The following is a 15,020-nucleotide window of genomic DNA, read 5'->3' as shown; positions in this document are numbered from 1 at the left end:
GAATATATCGAGACATTTTGACCTTGTTTAAATTGGTTTAACAATCACACTCTCTTTTGAAGGTTATCCTTTGCGATCTTTGTTATGATTAGGGATCGGATAAGTGCAGCCTGTCACTAGCTTGTACATTGTATGTCGCGATGACAGGGTTTCAACGTGTCGCAACTCTGCGTGACCCACAGAACAGTTGGTACCGAATGACATACTGTATACAGCCGTGGTCAGCGGTAATTGAAAACAGGCAGGAGTTTGTATTTTCCCCAGCGCAAGGAGTGCGTCCATCGCGATTTTAATCTCTCCACGACCTCAGTCACACCGAAACAGGTGGAACCGTGCCGACATAATACACTGCTGGCGACTGATTGTTTGGCGCGCAAATTGTAACAAGACAAGACATGCGCTGAAATTTTCAACCTAGGGGGACTGGTGAAGATAGCGCATAAAGACTCACATTTAACTTTCAAAACCGTGACCGATATAAAATCAGAGAACTAAAAGTGCCGGCTGGTAGACACGATACTACACAGGGTTCTCCCTTGCGTTCGCCGTTTGCCGCAAAGCATAGTCTCCATGCAGACAACGATCCGCACATAGATGGACATAATATACGTAGGTATGTCATTGACACAATTCGCAGTATTTGATATATAATATAGGACAATCTTTCCTGGAGGTGCTTAAAATCAGTGAAAGCAGTGACTCGTAAAAAGGTATTCAGTGCATTAATTTATTAAGCGAGGCTTCCGCTAGTATTCTCCGGTATCGACGTTAAGTCTGCGCATGTCATAAGAGTCATCGCTTGTATTTCAAACTTCGTCGGATTGCAAGAGGGCTGTAGGCGGTCGCCTGTTAAATCGCATATGTACACACTGCTCTAACTTCTCGTACGGAAATATTGGTACAGAATCTAGGTAAGGATGAAAAATTGCCTTTCAGTTGCATCTTTTTTTTCCTCGTATACACGTATGCAAATATTGTTGCAAGGGGTTGCAGGCGGGACGCTTACATATTCTTGTTTGCGCCATGAAATCTGCCGGTCTGCAATGCGAGCATTTCCTCTGATCTTAAGTTTAAATAGGTTGCATTGTTTCAAGCCAAGCATTTACACCTGCGTGTTCAAATTAACTGCAACCATACTATCCGTTATTAAGCTATTCATACGCCTATACTTTAACTGTAGTGAGTTCGTCATTTGAACTATTCCGTGAGGCGACTCAAGCACAGAGTCGTCTTGCAAACTTTTCACAACAGCCCGTCTAGCCTGCGCGTAATATCTTTCACAGGATATCACTACTCTCACATAAAGAATTTCCTGTTTCATGCGCCCTGGATTACAACGGGTCTTATCGTTTGAAGACCGGATTAGTCAGTGTCTGTCACAGCTCTTCAGCCTCCTTTACTATATAGGGAGTCAATTCAACTGTCTTGTTTGTTATACATTATCTCCTGTATTATACAGAACAAATTCCGTGTATTTCATAAAATCCATTAACGCAGACTCAATGATGCGTTCGATAGCGTGTGAAGATGCCCGGTCCTATTTGGTTATACGATGAGTATCTCACAGAAACGGTTCGTCGAACAAACCTGAATAAACTGACGTTTCGTGTTCAATTTTACCTTCAACGCAGATAGATAATCTCATACCAGATGAATAGGCTGATTGAAAGTGTTCTAACGACGGATGCAGGGCTGGCCATCTTGTCCGTTTTAATTCGAATCAAATAGGGGATGGTTCGAAACCTTTTACTGCGCAATAAAGATGATAACAGTACACTGAGAAAAGTGGAAAGTCCACGAGACTTCACAGAAGATAATTTTTTCAAATAAACTTTACTAAAAGAGCATTTCTATTCAATTTTCTGTGTAATGTCTTTGTTAAGTTGAACATGTACAAGAGTTTTAGTATTTCACTTACTTCAGGTGCCGCCATTCTCCCGCAATGGAAGCTCCCCATAGGACTTACAACTGCAAAGAAAGGCACCGACAATTCAAGGTAGAATGCACCTCGGGGACAGATTATTCGGAATCTCAATGTTTTACATTTCCTCTCTGAGCTATAACTCGTTGGACTATTTTAAAGCTCTTTGAAAAGAAAAGTTTTCACTGTCTTAGGTTTCCAAAAATCGAAAATATTGTTTTCCCCCATAGAGAATACAGTGCACAGAGATAGCGGCCATTTTGAATTCCAAATATTAGTGTATATTGGGTATTTTGTTTCTCAAGTACCAAACTTTGCACGGGAGCCCTTCATTTTATTCTTGCTTTGGTAAGAGAACAGTCGAAAGTTTCATTGAGGAAAGTTTGAGCAACAGTTAAGGTCTTTCACTTTCGAGGCGCATACCACCTTAATTACTCACTTTATCACAACGTCAAATAGATTATAAAAGAGACCGGTCCTCGATGACAATCACTTGAAAGCTGATACGCGATCAATTCAATGATGTCTCCCATTCTTTGTAGACATACTCATAGTGAGATAATCTTCCAATCCAAGGCGACGGAGCGATCCATGATTAAACAACAACCGCGCCACTGGCCCCGGGCACATTCGATCAAGGCAGTTGCTGATACAGCCCCCGGCGACTACAAAGCAATACGTTTTCCTGTGGGTCAAGTCGCGCAAATACCAGTGACATTTTTGCCACCGATACATTCGGTCACATGCTTGTCGCAATATATCTCAAAATTATATTTGCGAGATGGAAGGAAGCTTTAACGCTTGACTTAAAGCAGAACAGAGTGACAGCAATAGAGCCGTGTTGTCCAAACCTTATACATCTACCTTTGAATCTGAGATGTACGCTACGAAATACACTGTTCTGCTTAACACGGTGCTCGTCTCGAAACAATATAAAGCAAATGACTAATTTTGATGGCATTCATACCTTATCGGAAATTGTGCACTATGAAATTCGTGATGGATAATGTTGAGTGTCGTTTTTTTGACATACTGTCTGATGAAAAATATTGTTTTCTGACATCAGACAGATAAAGATGTGCATACAGATACACATACACAATGTTAAAAATGATATATTTTAAAATACACGGATGCCGCTAATGAAGACGGAAACTAACAATACATGTACATGCATTAACAAGCAAAAAGTAAATAAACGAAGAAACAAACAAACAAACATTAAGAAATAAAAATCAACTACACTATTTAGTAGATCCCGTAAAGTCACCGGACTTCTTGCCCGCTATTAGACTACATTGCGAAGCATCCACATCAATTGATGTGCGCACGCGCTCTAGAAACGGAGCAGCGACGTTTCTCTGAGATCTTTAGAATTTAAGTAGTGCGGATGGGAACTGTTGCGCGACCTGCTTATGACTAAAGCATCAAATGTACTATGCGCATGACAGCGTTGATCGCTGAGGCATAGAAAGAAAGAAATTAACTCTTTGAATATATTAAAACTGTGTTGAGGAACTTTTTTTGTAATAGAAACAAACGATTTCCCGGAAGTTGTTACGGGAATATTAGTTTTCGCCAAACGTGCGAGTCCGGAACGTGCCTTTTCGGTGGATGAACGCGTTAAGTGGAGTGTAAAACGTATGCCAACCTATGGAATACCTATTGCTGGCGTCTGATCTTTCGCCAATTAAACATTTATTTTCTAACATGGTTCACTGTACAGGCATCTGTGGTTTATGGCAAAGTCAAGCTCGATCGTGATTTCATACTAGAATTCCTTTCATCATGTGTTCCTTTTTATGGTTAATTTATTTATATATAAAATCTAATTTGCCCATTTTTTGAAAATTTAAGACTGCGTACACAAATGTCTGTTTCTTTGAGCGTAAAAAGACGCGCCCCTTCACACATCGTGCAGAATTCATTTGCTAAAGAACGTAAGCCGTATACCTACTTTTTGCGCGGGAAAGTCCTATCGTTTGCAAAACTACACATATAGGCGGCAAACGCTTTTTCTACGTTGACTGTAGCTTCGTACCTGGTTCTAATAACCCACATTTATGCTGACTCTAGCAGAATTGATCACAAGTATTAAAGGGGATGGGGTTTAGGGGTGGGGAGGGTTATAAAGACGAATAGGAACTACATGTAACTGATGAAAGACCGGAATGATCCTAAAAGCATTGATGCAAGTTGTGCATATAAAAATAAGACCTTTCTCAAGCACATCTAATCCTAGATTCTGTCTTCTCTTCTCTTTTTTCATTTTCATCCAAAAGTCTACTCCATTGACAGGTTCGTTTTGAAAAAATTATGAAATCATACCTCAGAAAAGTTACGCCAATAATAATAAAATGAGTCGACAGTTCAAAAAAACACTATTGCAGTGGAAAAAAACCCAAAATCACAAAACGAAGCTGCATCAAAAGTGACCCGGGGAAAGAGTTCACAAAAGGTCGACAGAGTCTCCAGAGCTGGTACTTCTCATCTCGCTGACGGGTCACGTGTCACCTCTTCAGTGGAGCGAGACGAATACGGAAAATCAGATGTTAATATTTCATGGGATACGTCCTCCCTGCTGCAGCAACCGTACATTGCCCGTTCTATTACGTTCTCGCGTTGTATGCAGGTTTTCACCGCATTTCACGTCGAGATGCAGAGAACTGCCTTCGAAGATCGAGATGCAGAGAACTGCCTTCGAAGGTGGAGAATTGTTTTTGTAAGTTGAAACGAAATGCCATACCATATCAAGACGCGAAATGACAATTCTTGTTTTTCATTTGATGCGTTTTGTCTGTAGGTTAATGTACCATCTCTCCGAAGTGAAAACAATATGTACTGAGAAATTAATTTTGACGTGGAAGCTGGACAGGGGCAAGAAAATTAAACCGACCTGGAAAAAAAGCAGTGTATTGCGTTACATCGAATATCATATTTTCAAAACTTATGAGGAAATTGAAATTGCGTGCAATCAACAATTTATAAAGAAAATCGATCGGTACTGTATCGAGGATGTTATCTTTTTTGTCATCGAATAGGACGATGTATCCTATCATCGCAGACCAGGCTTTCCGATACACCTGCAAATTGGAAAGTGGATATTACAGTACCTAAGGCGAAGAACGAGCTCCTCTAAACATCCATTGTAAAATTGCCATTTGAAAAGTGTATTGCAGATGCCTGTCTCGATTATGTATTATTGCGGCTGCATCGCAATAGAGTATGTTGTGCCGTGTCGTATATTTTTTGCTGTTCTGATGTTGCCGTACTATACCGTAATACCTTACAATGCACTACATTAGCAAAACTGCCCTCCCTTTCCTGTTCTGTTCTGTTTGTTAGATGAGCCATTTACGACGCTGGTGGCAACCAGGGTCGTTAATACTTCAATCCCCATATCATTGCGCGTAGAGATAAAAATCTATTACTCGGATGATGGTGACGTACAGTTGGATATTGTCTTTGCTTCAGATAACCAAGCATTTTGTTATTCAAGAAACGTCGAGGAAAATGAGGCTTTTCGTTATTTTAAGTCTTCCCGTCACCTGATGTAGTCATAATCGGCATTGTGACGACTAAAAGTACTTTCAATCATACAGCTTTCCCCCTTCTTCTAGGATCTACGGACACGTGTTTGATTTACGTCAATGCCCAAGAACTAATTCCGCGTCAACATCAGTACGGAGATAGTATCTTCAGATTGTCGAAACAATTTTAGGCAGCTACCTAATTGAATGATTGCCGCAGTGCGCCTTTAGACATGGAGTGATGTGTACGCCATGATGTTTCATGTACGACGAAGTTCAGTATACGTTTTGCTATCAGTGGACACTAGACTTTGGACGAGTCCATTATTTTCGCGGCCGAGTCTGTTCGTGCAAAACCACAGAAACTTTTGTTGATACCATCAGTCAGCTTGGCAAGAAGCCGAGACAAGCCTGTTGGATAGTGATCGGCAGCCCAATAGTTGATGCATTACGATTTACAGTCCAACTAATAATTGTGCAATTGTGTTCTTCGAATTAAAACATCCCTGTGATGGTTATTATATTATTCCTAGTCATGTGAGCTAATCAGAGAATGCATGTATTATCGATCCTTGAATTAAGGTAGAACGCACCACGGGGACAGGGCTTCGGAATATATTAAATTCTTATCTGATCTACCACATGTGGGGGTACATTTTAAAGCTCCTGGTGAAAGAAAAGTTTTTGCCGCCTTAGTTTTTTGAAAATCGAAAATTTTATTTTTCATCATAGAGTTAACAGATGGATGGCGGCCATTTTGAATTTCAAATATCGGGGAATCATGGATAACGTGTCTCTCTAGTACCAACATTTGCATGGTGACCCCTGATCTTTATTGTTGTTTTGGTAAGAGAATGGTTAAAAGTTTCAATGAGAAACTAGTTTGATCAAAATTTTAATTAGTTCACTTTGGAGGCGCATACTACCTTAATCATGAAAAAGTTTCAAGGTTTGCCAATCATTCGTTGCAAACTTTATGTCGGTCAACGCTCAGTTTGCACTGCCACGTACATCAGTGTACAAAAACGCCAGTTACGTTTGTTATATATAGATATCATTTTCGTAGCCTGAAGAAGAGTTTAACGAGAACAAGTCTTCGTTGTTATGTCGGTTTGTTGGAAGCGGAGTAGCACAGTGCAAATGAATAGAGTCTAGTTAATAGACAAGTGATAGACTAACTCCAAGAAATGGCCTCGTAAAAGTTGACCGTGGACAAACAATCGGTGAGACTATTCTGCGCCGTGCGTCAAGGTGTCGGGTTTTCCAATTACGCTCGAGACAGATGAAATTTGCAATTATCATTTTCGCGCAAAACAGAGAAGACTTGATAAGATAGGAAAGACTGAAATGCATACGTCTCTTTCACATTATGTTCATATCTGACTATCCCATAACCGTCTCAATCATGTGAAGTGGCTATTAGGCGAAATTAATGGATTACTGTGAGCTTGCGAACGGCAACATCTAGAGAGACGAAACGGCATTTGATATTTATACTTGATCGTCTTTAGTGTTTGTCTTCTCTATCACCATCCGATAATAGCCATCTCGTCATTCTGCTATTCCATTAGAGTCATACCACTCACACCCACTACCCCTGAAAACTTGTTTTCTAGAGCATGTAGACCTAATTCTATGAAGTTTGAAATTCAAGCGTGCTGCTATTACTAAAGGGACAAGTTTCATATTTTGTCTTGTTTTGGAAAACTTCTTCTACACCCTACCTATACTCTTCCACCCCCTTAAGTACATTGAATACAATTTCTCAGCGCTGTCAGTCTCAGTACGAACTAAAATTTGGTTGTAAACAATAACATTATTCGTAATACACACAGACACAGACACACAGACACAGAAACACAGACACCCCCACACACGCACTCACTGTGTTAAAAAATTGAACAATAAAGACGGCTTAGTCCTTCGATAGCCTGGTCAATAGACCAGAGCAATAAAGTCGATATTTGATTCAAAACGTTAAACACACGAATAAGTCTATACTTGACTTACGCAACGTATGTTGCACAATGACGATGTGCCTATCGATGGAAAATCGTCAGATAGTGGTTCCACGAAGAAAAGAGCTGTGAGCCGTGATCGGATTAAAATGGACAATGAGGATTGAATTACGAAAATTCTACGCGTTTGGTTTTTAGAAGCCTGTATGAACACATTCATTTAAAACAAGAACAGCGGACCCACGGTTACAAATAGCACTTTAGTGTTCAAGATGCGCAAATATTTCTCCGTTATGAAAATCAACCACACCGTACTACACAAACAACAGAAAAAATATGTGTGATCTTTGAACTTTGAAATTAAAAAATACTCCGCGATGACATTAAGATGAGCCGATTGTTTACTACAAAAACAGCTTGGAACAATATCGGCACAGGGTCTTGCACGTGCCGGGGGCGGAACATCCGGGCAAGTGTTTTGATTTAATCTTTATTTGCCAGCGGTATGATTTGTGAGGCAAACGAGAAACCTTATCTTGTTGATTGGAGGGTGGTCCACTTTCATAGCATACCACTGTCACGAATACACGAAAATAGACCGCAGAGAGAATTGCCTTATCTCAGATTCTTATTAAAATTATCGTGATAAATGGAATATCTTCCAAGAGAGTGCAAATTAAAGAAAATATATTTGCCGATCATAAATCATTTCGCGGCCACTTTTATCATTTGCATCTTCAGTACAGCTGGGAAGTATTTTAGTCTCTCGGCTGATCGATCAATTTGTCAGTTAATCAATCAATTTACAACGGCTTGTGCATTATCCGTTCGGAATTCGCGTATTAAGTCGCAAAGGTCAATATTAGCAATAAATCAGTCTCTATAAAATATCAACGAAGTTTATTTTGGCAATGATATTAAGGGTATAATGTTTCGTATGTTATCCTGATTGCATACCGTTGTTGTATACTCTTGACCTCGTTATATACATGTCGTGCACGATCAAAGGAAAATGAATGTGCAACATTACTAGTTATAATTATCGCAAGACCCCTATACTGAATCCCGTACAGTTAGTTTCGGTATCAGAGGACGCGAGTCCAATAAATTTGATTTCGAGTAGAATAGTTTTAGATGTTATCATTGGATCGGGAGGCTATCTGACCTTTGACCTCATAACACCTTTACGTCAACATTGGGGGGCGGGGAGACAAGAGAATGTTTTGCATTTTTAGGAAAAATACAGATCTAAACATTCTGCACTTCACGCAGTTAAAATCCTGTCCGAGACAATACCGCCTCAGTACTCGGACATAAATTCCGGTATTTTGTGAATAACCCATATTATATTACCTCACATTTCGTGCATTATATTGACGTTGTGTTGTGATGTACGGACGGGGTACATGAATATTTAATATTTGAGTTATTGTCATAACGCTGTATGAAAAGGGCTTGTGTATCGAGCTTCATGCATTGCATGACGTTGTATCTGAGAGATTTCGAAGGTACTTGAGATTTTGGTCATACTGGACAATTTGATTGTAGCTTTTAAATCCAAAAGCTTAACACTAATTGATGTGAGGCTTTTAATTTTATGACATCATAAGCTCCTTGAATCTTCATTGTGCTCATCGTTTAGAGCTAAAATGCTATCTATGAATCCAATAATCCAATGTTTAGAGTCTAGTGCGTATAATCTTGGATGTCTTGTCTCTGGATTGTGTTTTTAAAGACCCTAGTCTCTTGATTGTGTTTTTGAAGACAGTGGTGTGAGTTAGACAACCCAATCATCCAACCCAAACAACAAACAGTCTGCGAGAAATAAGTGTTGTATTAGCCCAGATAGTGCACTTAAAAGAATATAGCGTTGTGTATATGCGTGATCCATGTGAGTACGAAGTTAAGCAAATGGTTCCTGTGACCGTCGCACTGGTCATCGGAAGTTTGTTAATATCATTTAGCCTAATCGGATGCGATGTACCTTCTCGTTTTAGTGCCACACAACAATGGCACTCGGTCTTCATATTTCTAAATTAACGAATCTACTTTCTGCCAAAGAGCTCCACATGTGCGTTACGTTTGCATGCATTATGGGTATTATTACCATGATATGGGAATACACCTGACTATTTCCCAGAGCAGTGGAGAGCGATTTCGTTCATCGACCTTTTCCGCTCCTGGAAACCACTTAGGGCTATACCGTAGCGGAGATTAAACACCCGCAGTCCGCTGATCAGGCACGGTGAAATACCACATTTATTATAGTTAATTGATCATGTCGAGACATCATTGTACGGCTATCACGTTTCCTGTAAAGGCCTTATATCTCTCGCCGACTTAGAGTGAGACGAAGACATTTAGTTAGTGACGAGCGCTGTGTACCAAGTAACCCCGCCGTTTTCATTCGATGGCGAGTCCATTGGCTTGATTGTAAGTGCATTCAGCAGAACCGAATTTGACAAGCTTATTTTCACCGGTAAGATTAACTTTATTTTTCTTCGGATGGCTGTTCCTATTGAACTTTATCGATTGCGCAAAGTTCTCATTTGATGTCAATTCTATCAGCATCGTTACCACTCTCTGATTACTGATGAAACAGTATATAGATAACCCAGCACTGTCGGCAGTGGTACACTGTATGTTATCAAACGACCATACAAAGTACTGTGACCTGATATTTAGGTGTTTGTCACGCGTTTACGTCAGCTGCATTAGAGTAAATATTGATATTAGTTCTAGCGTTAATTAGCGCAAACATTTCTGTCTGTCCGTCCGTCCGTCTGTCTGTCTTTCTGTCTGTATTTACGTAGGTTCATTAATATTACTTACGATACCAATTTATGGTAATTTTAAAATGTTATTAGACAAGATAACGTAGAAGTCGCTGTGACAACAACAACAACAACAACAACAACAACAACAACAACAACAACAAAGCGGCAGCAACAACAACACAATCATGAATTGTGTTTGTTTTCTTTAGGCCGTTAAAGAAAATCCTCTGTTTCTTACCCTTGTATTTTTGAAAAACCTACCAGCCAGCCAGGAAAGAAAACAAACATAGACAAAAAACACGAGTGCATTACATAACTCAATTTTTATTTAGTTTCTTTTGGAAAAAAATATTTTTATTTGTATTAGTGTGGCGTTTGTTTTCTTAATTTTCTCTGAAAACCTACCAGGACGCGGACGGTAAACAAAGAATTTCATTTAAAGCGCCTTACGGTGACTTTGTGTCAACAACTGTTCTAATATTACGGCAACTCAATCGTGAATGATGTGATGTGTTTTAGATCGCGATCCATTACAACGGAAACAGGGTGCGTACCTCGATCCCCACAGAAGGTATAGTGCATGTACGATCGGAAAAAAGGTTGAATGAACGGTTGGCGAGTTTGCTGTTTGGCGCTTTAAAAGTTTTGCGCCTGTACATTATGCACACAAGCAAAATATTGAATATCAGCTCACACTATTGTTAGGGCTACTTGGCGTTCATCCGATAATGTCGATGTCCGGACTTTACCCTGTCGCTGATGGATGGCGTCAAAACAAGGCTTCGGATATCGCTCAGGACAGCTTGCAACAGTGGAACACGACTCCTCAAGTTTTGCAGTTGGGAGACATTGGAAGAAACCCAACACAGGGATTTTGTGCAATCTGTCAACTTGAAAAAAAATATTATTGCAGTATATCAATTTTAAATAATATATTACTCAATTAAGTTACCGCTTAGACTGACTCTCATTTTTCTCAATCAAAGCTTATAGCTAGTACAGAGATCATTTTTTGATTCCATAATTTAATCAAACAACTTAATCCATCAAATATTCTGATTTACTGAGCAGACGATTTCTGGGTTTTTTTTTCAAATCTGCTTCAATCTTAATTGTTGAAAACCAAACGCAAACGTTGAAATGTCGTGTTTTATGATAAAATTATTAAAGAGCATAGCTCTTCAGAATTGTTTGTTGGATCTTCTTTTCGTGAGAATGTTTCGGCGTGAAAGTCCACCTCATACATAAATCTTGCTATCTATTGATGACTGTGGCAAGTCCTGCGTTCATCACGCCGACAGACGACAGACGATGGCATGATTCCAGCCATAACGTTCATCGCATGGATTCTTTTATTGATCCACATGTAACTCTTCGTGCTCGACTGAAAAAAACGTGAGCCACTATGACATCTGCATTTATGTCTCACAAAACATATTCTCCCATCGCTGCCCACCGCGAAAAGCAGTTTAGCTGGCACCAGTTGCTGACCATAGCGCACGCGCCACAGTCAGAGTCGATTAACGGTGACGCCTGTTTGAAAGCTGGCAAAATGTAAAACGAATTGCGTGTTGTTCAGACCACACTATGCACTGTCAATCAACTACACGGCATTCTCTGTTTGGCGCGCTTTTAATACGCGTCGACATACCTGTCAAAAAGTTGAAATCAGGGAACGATCAGAACACCAGTCGGTATTAGTCGAAACTGAGGTTCCCCATCACGCGTCAGTCTACTTAAATGGCATCAATCAAGCGACATGTCATAATCATCACAACGATCATCATCATCATCATCATCATCATCATCATCATCATCATCATCATCATCATCATCATCATTAGCATCGAAATCATTGCCATCGCTGTTCTGCCCTTTTGATTGATTTCTAAATCATTAGGAACCAACGTATGCAGTTAAGTAGTATATGCCATCTTTCTGCATTCAAACCGATTTTGTAACGAAATAACGATACTTGTACACAGTTCTCCAGAATGTGACATCCTTCAAGTACTCTAAAACGAATGATTTGCCATCGTATGATGAGGCTGTTGTCATGATCACTAATCTTCAACAGACACGCAATTTTATTATCTGGCTTCTGCAATATTTTGTTTTTGGGAGGCAAGATTCATCATCGGAATCGGCATTTGCGAGAATGGACTCCACCAAAGGCTCTATCGTTCTCCAACGTACATGTACTACCCTGTGCATACCGGGGCCCCCAATCTCTCAACATATAAAGTTTTGTTTCTCTGCCGTCACGTAGCGGCGATGCTCATTACTTCATCTATGGGTTTAAAGATTCATCCATCATTCTTAAGGACTTAAAGAAAGAATCTGGAACAAATTTAATTCAACAGAAAAGTGTGTGAAACTAGTTTTACACCTTTTTCAGCAGTCGCTTGTATTACATGAAACATTGTCAATGAGGATAAAACATGAAATATTGAATTTTAAATTCTAAACGAAGCATCCGACGAAGAGCGGAAAAGATAAAAGAACAGGAATACACACAGACTGACAGTAACATAATGTGCGACATTCAAAATGCCACCAAAGGGGACCGGCATTCCAAGTTTCATGAGTTTAGTAGGATTAACTTTTGTTCCAGACAACAACTTAAAGTTTCAGTCGTCTTGTACAAAAGCATACAGCGCTACCATATGATATTTCACGTTTTGTTGACTATCGCTCATACATCGCGAATTCTAAATGTCATCTCGGAGAATTAAAGTAGAGGCTTGATTTCCATGTCAACAAAAATGATTCGCGTTGTGCATGTAGATGCTCGTCTTAACAATCTTCACCTAGTTTGAGTGCAGCCTAGGAACATAAAAATGTGCCTGCTGTACAAAGTGAAGATACAGCTTCTTACACCCCACGTGATCAGGGCTACTAAATTTTAAAAAAGAGCCGACGTGATGAATGGCGACCTTATTCTCCCTTTACGAAGATATGCATGCGATGCCAAAGTAAGCCATAGGGTTAATCCTTAATTCGGATCGCATATGATCCCCTTACACTTCTAGAATCAATTCGTATTATTTTTCATAGCTGTGAATATTACATCTTCCTTTACGTACTACTTTTCACACCCTAATGAACGACCCCGAACTCATCTTACCAGTAAACAAACTATCTCTGGTGAAAAGGGGAAAGCTCTTTGAAATGCGAGCAGATTGTATTGACTGTTCGTATATTACCCACGAAGGTCGACAACCATCGTTGAGTCCGGTCCGTATGATGCTGATGTATCGGTCACAGCGGAGTGAAAGGCTTCCCTATAGTACTCTCTTACGGGACCAACCAACAGCTGCTTCGAAGTTGTGAGGGCGATGACTGATTTAATACTTTCCCTGTAGTAAAGGCGTATCCGTGAAATGTTACAAATTATGGTACAAACAGTTTTGAATGCCGTTCATATTTTGCCCATTTAGAACACGTTGGTTTTATGTAGAACTGCAGTGATAGTACCTCACACACAGGTTGATACAACCCACATGTATACCTGCAAAAATATTAACTACGTACATCCATCTATCCATCAATCCATCACGTGATAGATAGATTAAAAGATAGCTAAGTACTTAGCAAGAAAGATAGGGTAACTGGATAAATGACTCGTAAATTAGATAGCGAGCTAGATAAATTGATATAAAAAAGAATTTAGATAGATAGATAGATAGATAGATAGATAGATAGATAGATAGATAGATAGATAGATAGATAGATTGATAAAAAGGTATGGATGTACATATATTTGAATAGATTACATCAAGATTGAACATGTGAATCATGCAAATTGATCAGGTGGCATCATCTTCGCAGGGGTGGCACGAACATTGGAGGTGCATGTCGACGACCGCTCAGAATGTCTGTTTGTCAGGCACTGTTATCAGCCATCTCAAAAATGACAAATCGAACAATGACCTCGGCGTCTCACAGTGAAAGATTACTTACTGCCCGAATGAGCAAAGTAAGCAAGTCATTGTGCTGCGATGGAAGGTCGCACACTGTGTGGCGTTTCTGGATGTTACCCCCTGGCTGATTAGTGATAGAAAGACTCTAGTCTAATGCAATAACTCCATGTCATCGCATACCATTAAGGTAGTTCTCATCTCCAAAATAAAAGGCTTCAACTTTTGCTCAAACTTTCCCCAGCAAACTTTTACCATACTGTTTCGATATCAAGAATAAAAAATTGGGGTTCATCGCGCAAATTCGGTATTAGAGAAACAAATTACCCGATGTTTACCGAATGTTTACCGAAGTTGCAATTTAAAATGGCCGCCATCCCTATATTATCTCTATGGGAAAAATACAATTCCCGATTTTCACAAAACTAAGCCGGTGAAAACTTCGTTTAATCTGTAAGCTTCAAAATGAGCCCCCCGGGAGTGGTAAGCCAAAAAAGTGATGTAAAGTTGAGAGTCCGAATGTCTGTCCCCAAGACGAATTCTTAGCATGTCAATTTTTGCCAGTCGATTGGAAATGTAGGGGAACCTGATCAATATGAGAACAGTTATTAAGAACACGATTGGAACTAATTTGGGATAATTGGATTGTGAAGTAATGTCAGTTTAATCTACAAGTGTAAGCTTATTAGCTTTTTTTAAGTTATACACTCGTTTTTATGAATAATTTGTAATATCATAACATCCAGCTGTAGGGCAACTAACACTTTTGAGAAATTTGAAAAATATGAAGATCCAATTATCCCAAATTAGTCCCAATCGTGTTTACGGTAGAGGCAGCCATACCTTGTCGTTTCTTACCCGATAAAATATTTTACGTATCAACTTTTCTCCGATGAATCAGTTTATTAAGTTAT

The 15,020-nt window shown here is 39.6% G+C and overlaps 1 protein-coding gene across 14 annotated transcripts in view; it reads left to right on the top strand.

Moving 5' to 3' along the window:
• LOC139143493 (neuropeptide S receptor-like) overlaps nucleotides 1-15,020 on the top strand; it is a 215,979-nt gene that overhangs the window by 60,520 nt on the left and 140,439 nt on the right. For 2 of the 14 annotated variants that reach the window (XM_070713876.1, XM_070713860.1), the window contains exon 1: nucleotides 9,709-9,888. The exons of 7 other annotated variants lie outside the window; for them this stretch is intronic. The gene's annotated coding sequence lies outside the window, so the exon portion shown is untranslated. Of the gene's footprint in view, nucleotides 1-99; nucleotides 614-787; nucleotides 912-9,598; nucleotides 9,889-15,020 lie in introns of those variants that run through there. 5 more of the 14 variants (XM_070713875.1, XM_070713859.1, XM_070713858.1 and 2 more) reach the window with 5 other exon arrangements.

The sequence above is a fragment of the Ptychodera flava genome, chromosome 11, assembly GCF_041260155.1.
Source record: "Ptychodera flava strain L36383 chromosome 11, AS_Pfla_20210202, whole genome shotgun sequence".
NCBI classification, from domain to species: domain Eukaryota; kingdom Metazoa; phylum Hemichordata; class Enteropneusta; family Ptychoderidae; genus Ptychodera; species Ptychodera flava.
Note: the sequence above shows the minus strand (reverse complement) of the source record. Positions and strands in the feature narration are given on the sequence as shown.